Raw genomic sequence first — 16,062 nt, forward strand, 5'->3', positions numbered from 1 at the left:
ATTGAAAAGTTGAATGTGTCCAACATTTTTAGCGTATGGTAAGTGTACATGTTTTTTTTACCACGCCCAGCGTACGTCGTTGCTATACGCTGATGTGTGACGCCACTATAACTTCATTTATTAAAGTTGTGCACATACAAAATTTGGAAACTTTACATCTTTAAGATATTTAACCAGTGCAACATTGAAAAGTTGCATATACAAGTTTCCGTGTTTGTTTTGTTATGCAGTGTACAGCTGTCTCGTTCAGATCAAAATAGCTTTTATGGTCTCACCCCGACGGAGGGGGCATTCAGTTTTATCCTCGTCTCTATATACGTACATGTACGTTTGTCCGTACGTCCCAAAATATGTTTCCATTCTCTTACTTTAGTTTGCCCTCAACACAATGCTTATTACCTGAAAACATAGATTAAGTTTGGATTTTGAAACATTAAAATACAGAAAGTAATTGGGGCCCCGCCGATTAATTGTCGAACGCCATATAGTGTTCAATATATCCGTCCGTCTGTCCATTCGTCCGTCCGTCCGCGAGTAACAAATTGAGACCACTCTATATCTAAGGAACCGTTATGATTTCAAACTTTAAACTTGACATGTATATAAACCAACAACAGAGGGTGTGTCATAATTTATGTACAACTTCCTACATGTACGTCAATGGTCAATGTCAAAAACTGTTCAGTTGACAACCCCATGTCCTATGGCAAAGATACGAATTTTCACCACACGTTATTGACAGCGTGGCCCACAGCGGTGCATGGCTCCCATCTCAATGATATCTTGTTTTGTAAGTATTTATGATACACAACATGCAGTGCTTTGATTTCATGTTAGCTCATTTTTAAAGTTGACCCATAATTGCTTCAATTCACCTTATATATGTTCTAATGGTATAGTTGTTCCTTAGTCAATCATATCAGTATTTTATACCATAAAGTTGCTTATATATATAGGCATAGGCGGACCAATGGATGGAGGCCCTTCTGTGGAATACATTGTGTTGTTTATATAGGGAATCACTAATGCATGACTGGAGCGGGCATTCTAAGGTCAGTCAGTTGACCCACTCCTTAAAAAAAGTTCTGGGTCCGCTACTGTTAGGCATATCAGTAATGTCATTGTAACCAAAATATAATATTCTCTCTTCTCCATATCAATCAAATTTGTTTAGTCAAAACGATATCTAGAAATAAAAACATTATCTGTCACTGTATCTTCTATGCTTCAGAGAAACTGGTCATCTTGCTATAATGTGTCACGCTGTACATAATGCAAGCGCTGGAGATGTGAGGTCAACTGCTGTGGATTTAAAGTCTATCGCTGTAGATTTAAAGTCTTTCGCTGCAGATTTAAAGTCTATCGCTGCAGATTTAAATCATGCGTTGATTTTACATCTCCGGCGCTTGATTTTACATCTCCATCACTTGACTTTAAATCTCTGATTCATTGCATTGCACATTAATTAACTCCATTGGATGTTGGATGTGTACTGAATGATAATTTAGTCCAAGATGCCTAATTTTACATTAGTTACTATCTGCTTTGAAGAAGCTGTCGGTAAATGCGAGTACTTTTAGATCTGTACTTACGTTTCTTTTAGTTGTTGGGATGTACAAGTATAAACCAAGCCACGTCGGACGTTTATTTTTTGAAATACGACATATTGTTTATAGAATCCTCAGTAAACCCATGCGACCTTTATATTGTAAATATAAGAGAATACTGATATAATTTTTTTTGGAATATGACACTTAATGTAAAATAAATTCATGATACATTAGCCATAATTATTTGTCTTTTGTTGAAGACGGTGTTTTCTAAATCTGTATTTCTTTATGTTGCAGTCATTATAACAAAGTATATTCCTTAAATCTTTTTGTATTTCTATTTGCAAACTGAAAATTTTTCAGGTAGCTCATTTTTTTTGGATAGGAAATATGAGAAATGTGAAGGGAACTAAGTACTTTAGCAAGACATAGGTCACCGTACGGCCTTCAACAATGAGCAAAGCCCATATTGAATAGTCAGCTATAAAAGGCCTCGAAATGAAAATGTTAAACAATTCAAACGAGACAACTAACGGCCCAATTTATATATAAAAACAATGAAATGACTAAATTGTTTACACACAAATTAAAGTAAAGAAATTGAGTGAACTCTTTCACAATTCATTGTTAAAACAAGGCGCGAGATAGATCCAACTGGTTTGAAAGAGTTGAGTAATTTCAGAACTTATCCGGATGGAATAAATTACTATAGATATAAAATTTCTATTGGAAGTTTATCTTCTATGGTTCTTGTGATATGCAATAACTTGTGTTTATTAGAAATATAAATTGATCTCATTTCATCGTGTAACACATCTACAGGAAATAAAGCATCTGTTGACATGCTGACATCCGTGGTTTTGTCTGTAGTTCAGCTTTGAACTCTGCAATTGATTATATATACTAATAATTAAATGATTATGTTGTTAGATATATTAGAACTTCACGTCTGGACGACTACTGATAAAATCGCCTAAATACACAGATTAAGATATGTATGTTCCGAAGGATATTAATAATACAAGCATATTAGCATTTATCAAAATCTCACTAAATAATAATACAATAAATTACAAAATCATATTTTTATATTTGAGAAGAAAAATAAAACTAATGCATTCAAATTGAATCCCTTCATATTTAAAACCATTGAAATTTGAATATTTATTTTCAATGCTTTAGTGATGATTAAAACCTTTTGAAAAACATTATTCACTGTATTTTTTCCAAAGTAGGAAATTTAACCTTATACCTTGTAAAATAAAATAATCACACTTTAATTACTTGGATGGATATACAAATTAGTCAGTAATTGAATTTTGAAAAGGAATGACACTAGCGGAAGTTGATATTTATAAGAGTCAAACTCATAGTTCGAATTTAAACCGATAACGCCATGGCTAAAAAAGAAAACCACAAACAGACAAATAATATACCGATTACTGATTTAATTGCAAACAATGTAGTAGGTCTGTTAAGTGAGTTTCAACAAAAGAAAAATGTCTTATAATTTTAACATTTATAAATAATAGCTGCACCACCTATCAATTGAACCTTGAAGTCCCCCCCCCCAAAAAAAAAATTATGAAAAAATTCTGAAATTTCAATCTTAGATTCAGATATTGTTTTCATCATAACTTACGATCATCTTAAACTAGGAATAGAAATATGGTCACTTTGGTTTTCTTTCGACCGACATTAAAACTCTTGTTAAAGTGGTTTGTCTATTTGACTGTGCCGGATGTATAAGTACACAACCACGTCCGATAAGAATCTATATTTAAGGACCGACATATAGTGCTTGTATTGTAATTTTTTCTCGTCCTGATCATGCCTGCTCTCTTGTCGGATTATTGTCTGTTTGGCACATTCCCGAATTCCATTCTCAATTTTAATATTTGCCACTGAACTTTATGAAACCAACAATCAATCAGTCCGTATAAATCATAAACATGCTTCTATACCAAGGCGTCATTAAAGTTTATGGAAGTCTTAAAACGTTAATCTCAAAATGTATCATAATGTTAATTAAAATTGAGGATGAAAATGAAGAATGTGTCAAAGAGACAACAACCCGCCCAAATAAAAAAAACAACAGCAGAAGGTCAAAAACAGGTTTTCAATGTAGCGTGAAATTCCTGCACTCAGAGGCGTCCTTCAACTGGCCCCTAAACAAATACTAGCTAGTCCATTTATTAAGACATATTAAGTTCCTTTAGAAGTATAACTAGTTTATGAAAAAAAGAAATATTTCCAAACATGTTCTCTGAATATTGTCTTTTGATCATAAAATGACGGTTTGACAAATTTATCGATGTCCAACTTTTTTTTACAATAGACTGCACTTAATTAAATATTACCGACATCTACGACGGAATGAATGAATGTCAAATCTCTGTTCCGCGACAAAATGAAGCAGGCTCTACATAATTGTAGAAAAATGTTTTTACAGTTGTATAGATTGTACCTATGTTTCCATTGTGTTTGATATACCAGTAGCATGAACATTTTATATACTATTTTACGTGACATGGGGCCTCAGCCACTCCGTAACAGGATACCGTATATGAAGCAACCAATGTTCACCAGTTTGACCAAAGTTTAAAAAATAAATCTGTCTTTTATGTTCCGTTTATCTTGTTGACAATGGTTGATATTGACCTGAATTTTGGTTTCAAGAGTATATTATTTAATATATTAAGTGGCACGATTGACCGTGAATGTGGTGTTTAACCGTACCAATGAAAGGAGATAGATCTGATGTTAACGTCATTGAGACAAAAACCCAACGACACAACAAGACATTTGAATGATTATCAGCACGTCTGTGAAACTAAGTAGATACAGATTCATCGGCACATTTCATGTGTTTATTTATGGATATATAAACTTGAATATTTCATTTGAAAAACTTGTGAGTTAAAGGAGATCATGGTGATATGAGATATTTGTGAGTTAAACAACGACAAAGGGTATCTAGAAAATACAGCGCTATCCAAACATATATAGTGCCAAGCTATAAAATACCAATCATAGTCCAAATGAAGTAGATGTATGCAGCCATAAGGCCTTTGTATAAAAGTGACACCTTAAATCCACGTATTCCAACATCAGTCCGAATTCCGATAGCAATCAATCTTATTCGGAAGACTCCGTATACATACTATATAAGTATTTTATTGTAATTATATTAAAAAATATTGATCACATGATGCTAGTATTACTAGACTTGCAATTGCTTCAAATCAATCCGACATTAATTTAATGTTTCGACGATTTTTGTATTATATGCTAATGATAAATGTATAACATTTATGAAAGGGTTTAAGCATTATAGGTCCGTCATCATCACGGATTTACCTATATCAATTTATTTTGATTTTGTCGTTGTCAATAGATCTGCAATATTTTTATGCTTTTTATAAGCTATTATTGGTTTGCGTGAAAATATTTCGTTGCAAACTTCATCCTGTTTTAGTAGATCCCAATGTTAACTAATGCATTGTTTTAATTTATGAATTCATGGATTAAATTTCGTTGCCAATACTAAAGGAATTTCCTTTGTGTTTGTTTGGCATTTTTTCTGATTAAATCAGATTTATTATATGATAATGCCCCCTTTTTTTTAATACCCCCGCTTTAAAAAAAGGTGGGGTATACTGTTTTGCCTCTGTCTGTCCGTCCGTCCGTCCGTCAGTCAGTCCGTCCCGTCGCATTTTTCTCAGGAACTACAATACAAGGATTTCTGAAATTTGGTTTCAGGGTTTATCTAAGTCAGCTATACCGTGTGATGCGTTTTCAGATTGATCACTTGAAAACTTCCTGTTTTCCTGTTTACCGAACACTTGTATGATTTTACACATGATAGCCAAGTTAAAATTTTCGTCACACTTTTCTCAGGAACTACAATACAAGGATTTCTGAAATTTGGTTTCAGGATTTATATAAGTCAGCTATACCGTGTGATGCGTTTTCAGATTCATCACTCGACAACTTCCTGTTTACCGAACACTTGCATATTTTTACATTATTTATTTTTTCGTCGCATTTTTCTCAGGAACTACAATACAAGGATTTCTGAAATTTGGTTTCAGGATTTATATAAGTCAGCTATACCGTGTGATGCGTTTTAAGATTCATCACTCGACAACTTCCTGTTTACCGAACACTTGCGTATTTTTACATTATTTATTTTTTCGTCGCATTTTTCTCAAGAACTACAATAAAAGGATTTCTGAAATTTGGTTTCAGGTTTTATCTAAGTCAGCTATACCGTGTGATGCGTTTTCAGATTGATCACTTGACAACTTCCTGTTTACCGAACACTTGTATGATTTTACACATGATAGCCAAGTTGAAAATGTTCGTCACACTTTTCTCAGGAACTACAATACAAGGATTTCTGAAATTTGGTTTCAAGATTTATATAAGTCAGCTATACCGTGTGATGCGTTTTCAGATTCATCACTCGACAACTTCCTGTTAACCAAACACTTGCATATTTTTACACTATTTATATTATCCACTTGCGGCGGGGGTATTATCAGTGAGCAGTAGCTCGCAGTTTCACTTGTCTATTTCAATCTCCGAAAACATAAACCTCTAACGAAAACATTAACCTTTCCATGCAGGTATTATATATACTAGAACGCACCCGCGAAATCGCGGGCATTCAGAGCGTAGTTTAAAGTATATATAAAGTGTTGTATGGAGAATTTTGTAAAATATTGAATGACTGGAGAATTTCAGCAAAAGTATCATACATTTTGTAAATCATAGTTTATTGGGGACAGGAAAATGCTTTTTTTTTAACCCCAAAGGCGGATTTAGGGGGGGCAGGGGGCCCGGACCCCCTTTTTTGAAAAAAAATTGGTTACTTATATAGGGAATCACTGAATTGTGACTGGCGCGGCCCCCTCTTAGGTCAGTCAATGGGCCCCCATTTATGAACATTTCTGGATCCGCCACTGTAACCCTCCTCCTTTATTTCCAATATTCCTATTTTTTTGTTTTCTATCAATTTCAATATGAACATACATTTAGTATGTTACGAACATTCAAGTAAGGAGCCTGTAATTCAGTGGTTGTTGTTTGTTTATGTGTGGCGTATGAGTATGCGGTATGGGCTTTGCTCGTTGTTGAAGGCCGTACGGTAACCTATAATTGTTAATATCTGTGTCATATTGGTCTCTTGTGGAGAGTTGTCTCAACATGGCAATCATACCACATCTTCTTTTTTTTGTAATCGATTAATTTTGTAAAAGATTTAATGACTGGAGAATTTCAGAAAAGGTATCAAAAGTTCACATGCATATTTTTAGCGCTTATCAGTATATTATGAACATGCATTACTATATAAATAATATAGTGTATTTACTTTCAATTCTAGGTTTACTAATCGATCCATAGTGGTCATTGATATAGTATACAGACCCTCTCTATTTAATAATCTCTGTGACTGCCGTGGATAGTAAACTTGAAAATGAAAGCAGATAGGATTCTGAAAATACACTTTATTCTTTGTATATGTATGTTCAAAGTATATAGAAAAACGCAAACTGGAAGTCTAATCTGACTTAAAATTTCGTCCAATGACGGGACAATATCCGGATGCCTTTTTTCTCGTTTTTCTCCAAAAAAAACTCTGAATAATCATATGAATAGATGACAAATGGCACTATACACTGTACATATAGGACACAGAGGCGTGTTGATCAATTAATTGTGGAAAGAAGAGAAGCGACACCCAAAATGAGGTCTTCTCGTTTAATAGTATAGATAGATTTATATATACATGCCCTTCAAAACGAGTTTCTCTTATGAGGTAACAAGTATGATTGACACCTTACTTTTTCGGCAACTGTTTCATTCTCTTTTTTTTTTTAATTATTTAGTTAATTAAGCAGACATTTAGATTCCTCTTCTTATCGATTCAATACTGAGACCCTACACACTGAAATCAATCAAAAATCAAAGTACTGAAGTACTGAACATCGGATGACAGCAAGTTCTTGTGGATGATCCGACAAGCACTTGTCTCAGAAAAAAATCACGTCTCTATACCTGAAAGTGATGTTAATGTTCAGATATAAAAAAAAAATATGAGACAATGCGTGCATTGATGATAAATTAATGACAGGGAATTCAACCTCATATATTTAGGATATGGATGGTTATAATAAATTTAAAAAATCATAGCTCTAAGAAATGAAATTATTATTCGATTTTATCTCTTAGTCTGTATGTCACCCGTATCTGTATATTATGACCTGATGGAGTTCTTTGGAAATCATGCTAATAATAATAATAATAATATAAAACATTTAGTCTAAACTACACACGAAAAGGAGAAGCTGATTTTTTTTTTTGACAACTTGAAATCATACAGGAAAACCAACGGTCTAATACATATAAATATTGAGTAACGAGAAACAATATACATGTATGATTCAGAACAACAAACGACAACCACTGAACAATATGCTTCCGACTTCTTACATTTGGTCTCTGGTGAAGAGTTGACTTATTGCCAATCATGCACCATCTTCTGTTGTTTCTATTTTGCAGATTCTTGAAGACTAATTGTTGAATCTATATGTCTTTTTGTTGTTTGTCCATCGATTGCTGAATCATATTCTCTTTTTTTTTGTGCACTTCTATATCAACAGTGTCTTTATCCAGATAACAAGGCGCAATTCTGAATCTTTTATCATATGTAACAATATGTTACGTTTTCACAGGCTGTTATAAATAGGTAGATTTATTACAAACCACTAGTAACAACGAAATTATACATATTAATATAAAACATTGCTCTCTTTCTTTCTGGGATGGTGAAAGGGACCATCCATTGGCATGAAGATCACCAGATGCGACGTAAATGCATCAGATATTTGATAAATCTTTTTTTATATCTCCCTGATAAAGCCTGAAAAGTAAATTATGTTATGCTTATCCAAAATGTGTACAATTTGCTTTTTTTTTTAAATACGAATCATGCTTATCAGTTTATTTATTTTTAGTTCGAATTTATGTGTAGCTGTGTGAATTTCCTGATGCATAAAAACAAACTATTAATTAAAGAAGGTTTTATAGAGAAAACCTCGGGGGGGGGGGGGGGGGGGCACTTCAATTTTGTTTTTGGTAGGGGTGAGCAGCTGGGACATTGAGTACCCCACCCTTTTCATATATTTTGTTTATCAAAAATATATATCTACCTTGTTATATATCAATTAACAAAAAAACAAAAATAAGACCTATAGATGTATTTGAATATTTTTCATCTTCTGGTACATTAGTATTTTTTTTGTCCCGCTCATCATCACGTTCATTGTTATCTTAAAAGCAACGTAGTAGCGCAATACTTTAACCTTCCTTTTCAATAAATTCGTCTAATTTTAAACACTTTCTTCGTATTGCCCCCTTTTATATGAAAGACATTTAATTCCAAAATACAATACATGTAAAAGACGTTTGGTCAGATCATAGATGGTATAACATCTATGATCAGATAAATGTAATATCACCCTAGAGAGTAACACTTTCACTGATTTTAACATGTTCAATAATAATTAAAAACTAATTACAAGTTACATTGCCGTTCCCTCTTCAAGGACACTGTCATAATGGAATTTCTCTAAAAAATTGTTATCATGTTTTAGTATATACAAACCCTTGAATGTTAAATAGGTGCAAATGTCAAAATGATTGGATTTATTGCATCTATAACTGGCATCAGTGGAAAATCCACATCAGAATAAATAGAGTTTAATTGGTTTGACAAATAACTGATGCATTTACGACTGTGGTTTAACCGCATCAAAAATAAATACGGCCATCTGATTAACTTCAGATACTTATGATATTATCAAGCAAGTGATCATTGAATCTGAATTTCTCACCATTTTCATATATCATAGAGCATGTAAAAGTGACCAATTACAGCGGCTCATCTCTACCACTAATTATATAGTAAGTGTCACCCCCTCGAGGAGAAAACAGCGCAAAGCCTCAGAAGCAAAAGAATAGTACATATAATATGTACTATATTATATAATGATTTGTTTTGCATAGGGAAATTTTATACAGTCTTGTTAAAAAATGTTTGTTATTTTTAACATCTCATTTGAAAAAAAAAAATTTCATGTTGTTTAATCGGCATATACTACATTCTTTGTTTGACTAACATTTAATTGTTTCCGTTAATTTTGAATGATCGAAACATGTGGCATGCTTAAATCCGAAAAAATTCAAAACCTAACAGACAAGAAATAACGTAACATTTACAGATCTGAAAGTAAATACGCTGTTATGTAAATATTCTTATCAGATATTAATGTCCAGGATCTCTGCATGGTTAAAGTCTAATTAGATGGAATTCCAACGGTAAAGATAATTTGTTAAATGTAACACGATATCCTTTCAAGTCTGTTCGTTTGAACTGTGAAGTAAATCAATGTGATAAATCGCACACCCTAGTAGGAAACATTGGAACCAGAAAACGCGCGTTTTCTTTCTTAACATGAGAGTATTGTTCAATCAAAAGTGTTATTTTGAAATTTTTCATTTCAAGTTATTCTTAATTATGATGGTTTGCGTAAAACTAGCAACAGCACCAAGCTAAGACAATCAATTCCAAGAAAATGACAATACGGATGGAGAAGAGGTAAGCATGTTTAACTTTAATTTGATCTTTCAAAGTTTATATTAAAGTAGTCGGGAATGACTTTTCCAAGTGGTTCATATTCTAATTCGTGGTTAGTTAAAAAAAAAAAGAATATTATCAATGTCTACACGAATTGTTAAAATATTTGTTCCAAGATCAGTAACAATCTCAAGATTTGATGTAATTGACAGGTATTATTATCTAAGTTACATACAAATTGAGGTATACGAAGGTAGCCATTAATTTTGAAATTCTTTAATTGTGAGTTCATCGAGTTTGCACGGACATATTTCAATCAATATTGATAAAAGTTCAGTCATTATTAAAAACGATATCAATTGTATGAATAAAAGAGTTAATTAAAATGTGTTTCCTACATGCAGATTCTAATTTGATGTTTAAACTATCCAATGTGTTAGAAGATCTTAAAAGGATGTTGTGAGGTAAACTTGACTGACCGCATTATAGACTGAAGCTTAATGTCATGTGTCGCATGATTTGTTTACTTATATAGATACTGTTTATTTACTTTTTATTTATTGAATATATATTTATGCCCCACCTACGATAGTAGAGGGGCATTATGATTTCTGGTATGTGGCTCCGTTCGTTCGCCCGTCCGTCCATTCGTTCTTTCGTTCGTTCGTTCGTCCGCAGGTTAAAGTTTTTGGTCAAGGTAGTTTTTGACGAAGCTGTCAAATCAACTTGAAACTTAAAATTGAGAATGGAAATGGGCAATGTGTCAAAGAGACAACAACCCGACCGTAGAAAAAAACAGCAGCAGAAGGTCACCAACAGGTCTTCAATGTAGCGAGAAATTCCCGCACATTAGTACACTTGTTGCTTATGATATGATCTTTCTAATTTTAAAGCCAAATTAGACTTTTGACCCCAATTTTACGGTCCACTGAACATAGAAAATGAAAGTGTGAGTTTCAGGTTAAAGTTTTGGGTCAAGGTTGTTTTTGATGAAGATGAAGTCTAATCCACTTGAAACTAAGTACACTTGATGCTTATGATTATGACCTTTTTAATTAATTCTAAAGCCAAATTAAATTTTTGATCCAATTTCACGGTCCATGGAACATGGAAAATAATAGTGCCAGTGGGGCACCGTGTACTTTGGACACATTCTTGTTTTTTTATGTTTGAACTAACCGATAAGAACAACAGAAACACTGGAAATTCTAAAATAGTTTCTGGTATGTTATAGAACTCACAATTAATATATATCTTTAGGAAAATAGGTTTAGAATTAGCTCAAATTGCCGCAATGATCTATATGATTATAATTCTTGATTATTGCTAATCGAATATGCATGTTTGGGTGTGTTACGTTTGTACGGAATTAGAAATTAACGGACATTACATTTTCGCGAGAGAAAAATAGAGTTGCGTGACTTTTACAGATAAATCTAAAAAGAATGTAAATGCAACTCGTATTAGACCTTTTACTGAGCCGATGCTGATTAAAATCACAAAGATATTTGACCTTACAGTGTGTAAATGTCAAATATATACTATACATGCTATAAATATATAAAAAATGTAGTGTGAGTGCCAATGAGACAACTCTCTATCCAAACAACAATTTAAAAATAAAATAAAGGTAAACCATAATAGGTCAATGTACGGTCTTCAACACGAAGCCTCGGCTCACACAGAACAACAAGCTATAAAGGGCCCCAAAATGGTCTTTTGTGGATAGTTGTCTCATTGCCAATCATACCACATCTTCTTTTTTATATAGTGTAAAACCATTCAAACGGGAAACCCTACGTTGTCTATATAAAAAAACGAGAAACGAGAAACACGTATAAATTACATAAACAAACGACAACTACTGTACATCAGATTCCTGACTTACACAGCAACTTTTGCATATGTACTTTTTCTTTACTTTGAATCTGTAGTACTGGAAATTTACTTTTAATATTTTGTACTATTTCTTTACTTTAGAATTATTCTAATATTTAGGTACTTTTTTCAGTACTTGAGTAGAATACAATGATATACAGACATAGAGCGATAAAGAGTTACTCTCAGATCCGTTCTTAGTGTCTTTTTGTTGTCGGAATGTACAAGTACTCAGCCACGTTAACTCTGTGTTTTTGTTTAATGTTTTTCTATTTGTATCCATCTGATAAGTTAAGCCTCATTCAACTGACTGTTATTATAGTTCGTTCCTTGTGTTGAACTGTTACACCACTGTCCACTGTCCCAAGTTAGGGAGCGGATCCCGCTAACATATTTAATTCAGTGTTTGTCGTTTGTTGATATATTTGTTATTCTCGACTCCTAGTTCTCCACTCCGAGATAAAGAATTGAACGATGGACAGTTAGGGCGTGAATTTTTCTTGCTACCTGATTTGAAGATATTACGAGACGTGATTCATAATCAAAGTTTATTGATTGGTTAGGACAATCCAAACCAAGTAAATGTCCTTCAATCACGTAGAGTATCGGATTTGTCCTCTCTATTTTAGCAATTAGATTTTACACCGGCAACCTTTATCTATAAATAGTCGAATCTTCTGGATTAAAAAACAACGTTAAACGATACTACTTCATAGCGTGTGACCTCTCGTGTGTTGTAAAATTTGTTGATCGACGCACGTGGCTATTCTAGTAAATAAACTAATCTACAAAGCGAGAGCACTTTCCATTTTCATCAGCTAAGAGTCGAATAGCCTTTTCGAAAGGCTAACGCTTGTTCATTTTGTTGTTCATTTATTCTTTTTGCCTGGAGAAGTGTAAACCCTAGTTTCGTCATAATTTCTAAATTTAGTAATATAACATTCAGAAATATACACTTCAAGTCAAATAAAACCTGATGCTTTTTGTTATCTATTAATCATGTTTTTCTTTGTCTAATATGTTCTCCTATTTATTTGTATTGTAGTCCTGTACTATTATGTTGTCATCTCAATGTTATATTTAACTATGTCATTAAAGTGCGAGGTTTGGCATGCCACAAAACCAGGTTCAACCCACCACTTTTATTCCCCTTTAAAAGTGTCCTGTACCAAGTCAGGAAGATGGCCATTGTTATATTATTGTTCGTTTATGTATGTGTTGCATTTTAACGTTGCGTCGTTTGTGTTTTCTCTTATTTTTGAGATATTGAGATAAGACGTGGCACGTACGGTACTTGTCTATCCCAAATTCATGTATTTGGTTTTCTTGTTATATTTGTTATTCTCGTGGTGTTTTGTCTGGTCCGTTTCTGTGTGTGTTACGTTTCGGTGTTATGTCGTTGTTCTCCTCTTATATTTAATGCGTTTCCCTCAGTTTTAGTTTATTACCCCGATTTTGTTTTTTGTCCATGAATTTACGAGTTTTGAACAGCGGTATACTACTGTTGCCTTTATTAATGGATAATTAATATTAATAAAAAAAAAAAAAGATTTCTCGTATGCAATAATACCTTTGCCATTGATCAGTTTACACCTTATATACTAGTAGAACATTAGTATTTTTCTATCATAGATTCAGATTACACAGAAAAGAAAAAGAAAACAAAGTGAACAAGACAAAACCAGACCTGAATTGAAAAAGCAGAAGAAAGGCAAACAAGGTACGCTATTGTACAGTTATTGTTACAGTGTCATTTGGAGGAGCAATGACGATTTTGTTCAATGCCGTTACCGGTGGCAATCATTAACACTGTTTGTTATTACAAAAAAAAACGGACATATTTTAGTTTGTTTGAATATTCAAAATATTCATAGGAGTGGGGGGTTGCTCATATTACTGTGAAAACTAAATATTTTTCTTCATTTCAAATCAAATATTTTTCATTTGAGCAAAACATCTTGACGTTTTATTAGCAAACTCAACATGGAATCGGCTACTTTATAATATTTATTTGTTTTTCTTTGATCATCAACCAACAACATTTTTTATTTTTAGGAAATACGAAGAACATGACAACTAGACGCACCATATATAGCCCATATGTATATGGCTATATATGTCAAAAGAAACAGATATTGTATTCTATAATACAGGAATTTATAGAATTCATTTTCTTTTTTGAGTTGATTTGTTATATACATGAGTTATCATATTTGTTGTGGCTATTTTACCTACCAGTTGAACAACATATGGTTTCAACAGCAACAGTACAATTATGTTTTATTCAAATTAATGTGCATGCTTTATTATGTAATTTTCAAGAATTTAAATTTTCTACCTGTGCTGTACTGACATTAAACAGTTTGTAGTTATGTTTTCTCTTGAAAAAACATTGATTTCTATCTCGTTTACTTTCCTTTAACTTGATGGATTCACGAATACGTGATATCGTGATTACCCCGAGTGCGAGAGGTCCTAGGTTGGAACCCGGCTGGATGAAAACAGAGATTTTATAATTTGTATTTGTTGTTTATCCGATTAGCACGCAGCATGAAGGAGTTTGATTAAAGGATTGATTGGCTCGAAGTGATAATGCTATGTCCGTTTCTGTGGACTGTTATCTTATGAACAACATGACGGTTTTCACATGTGAAGCAGTATTTTCTTCCCTTTCCGAGATCACCCCCAGCTTTTGGTGGGATTCGTGTAGCTTGTAGGTTTTAATTTCTTTGACGTTTTTTCTTCACTATTGTCTGTCTTTTCTGTTGTAGCCATGGCGTTAGTTTACTTTCGATTTATGAGTTTGAATGTCCCTCTGGTATCTTTTACTCCTCCTTTATGAATTAGCTTGTTAAAAATCCGACTCAGCTTGTGGTTCAAGTGAAAAGTAAAGTTATTTTTCATGTTACATTAACTTATTCTTGTCCTGAATATGCATATTTATTTACCGCTGGACAGTGCGAAGCCAACATCATCACCAAGATTCATCTTTTATTTCGTATTTGATTGTTTCAAAGTCATTTAAAGACTTGTACATGTACATTAGTTGGTGTTAATTATGACCTTCAAATCTAAGGCCCGCTATCTAACTCTGCAAAATAATTTAAAGCAGTATTTTCACTAGCTTGACTTGTTTGCAATAAAAAAAAAACTCAGTCGAAAAGTGCATTGAGAATCGCACTGCTTTTCCATGCTTCACCTGATAAATGTTCGTCATTTTTATATTCAAGATTGGCGTTTTTAGACAGAAGGTAAATCTTTACAAAATGCTGTAGAAATGGATAAATACACATAATGGGGACATTTCCCAATTCTATGTATATTGTTTATTTCTTCGACATAGAAAATGACCAATTACACAGCCTGTTTTAAAGATTATTTTCATGTGGGGAAATTTCCCCAATATTGTTTAGTGTTCACGTATGTGTTGTCTTCCTGTATAGATGTTTCCCACCTCTTGTAATTTAATGGGTAAATTTCCCCATTTCGTATTCTTTTATCATATTGAAAGTCATATTTAATGTTGGGATATTTCCCAACTTTATTCATGATGTTGATTACAATAGCTTACACACACTTCTTAAACTTAAAATTATATTTGAGGAAAAGTGGGGATATTTCCCCATTCTAAAGGTCTTTGTATTTCGGGGATATTTCCCCATTTTCATTTGTTTTTAATTCATTATGAGCATAGATGAGGAATAATTTCAATGTTTACATTTTAATGTATGTTATAGCAAGTAGTTTCATCATTCTTTGTTCCTGCATGAATATAAAGTTAACATCAGGTGTTATTCCGGATAAATGTTCACTAATTTTTAGCAACTGAATTACCTTGCCTTCTTCAAATAAAGATGTTTTTTACAATAAACGTTGACAATCTTTTTGTTTACCGAATTTGAAACCACACTAAAAAGAGAATAAAATAGATATTCTCTTTTTCAAATAGAACGCGTTCTTAGTAATTGTTATGAAACCGACTCACAACCA

The 16,062-nt window shown here is 32.9% G+C and overlaps 1 protein-coding gene and 1 long non-coding RNA gene across 2 annotated transcripts in view; one reads left to right on the plus strand and one right to left on the minus strand.

Annotated features, from left to right (window-relative positions):
* The window catches only part of LOC134692641 (uncharacterized), a 65,104-nt gene that overhangs the window by 22,495 nt on the left and 26,547 nt on the right, over positions 1-16,062 (minus strand). The gene's annotated exons all lie outside the window — the stretch shown is intronic.
* On the plus strand, positions 10,112-14,340 carry LOC134692943 (uncharacterized). Its single transcript, XR_010102297.1, has 3 exons — positions 10,112-10,215; positions 13,705-13,792; positions 14,128-14,340. It is a non-coding gene; the product is annotated as an uncharacterized LOC134692943 (long non-coding RNA).

This window comes from Mytilus trossulus, chromosome 12 (genome assembly GCF_036588685.1).
Source record: "Mytilus trossulus isolate FHL-02 chromosome 12, PNRI_Mtr1.1.1.hap1, whole genome shotgun sequence".
In the NCBI taxonomy this organism is placed as follows: domain Eukaryota; kingdom Metazoa; phylum Mollusca; class Bivalvia; order Mytilida; family Mytilidae; genus Mytilus; species Mytilus trossulus.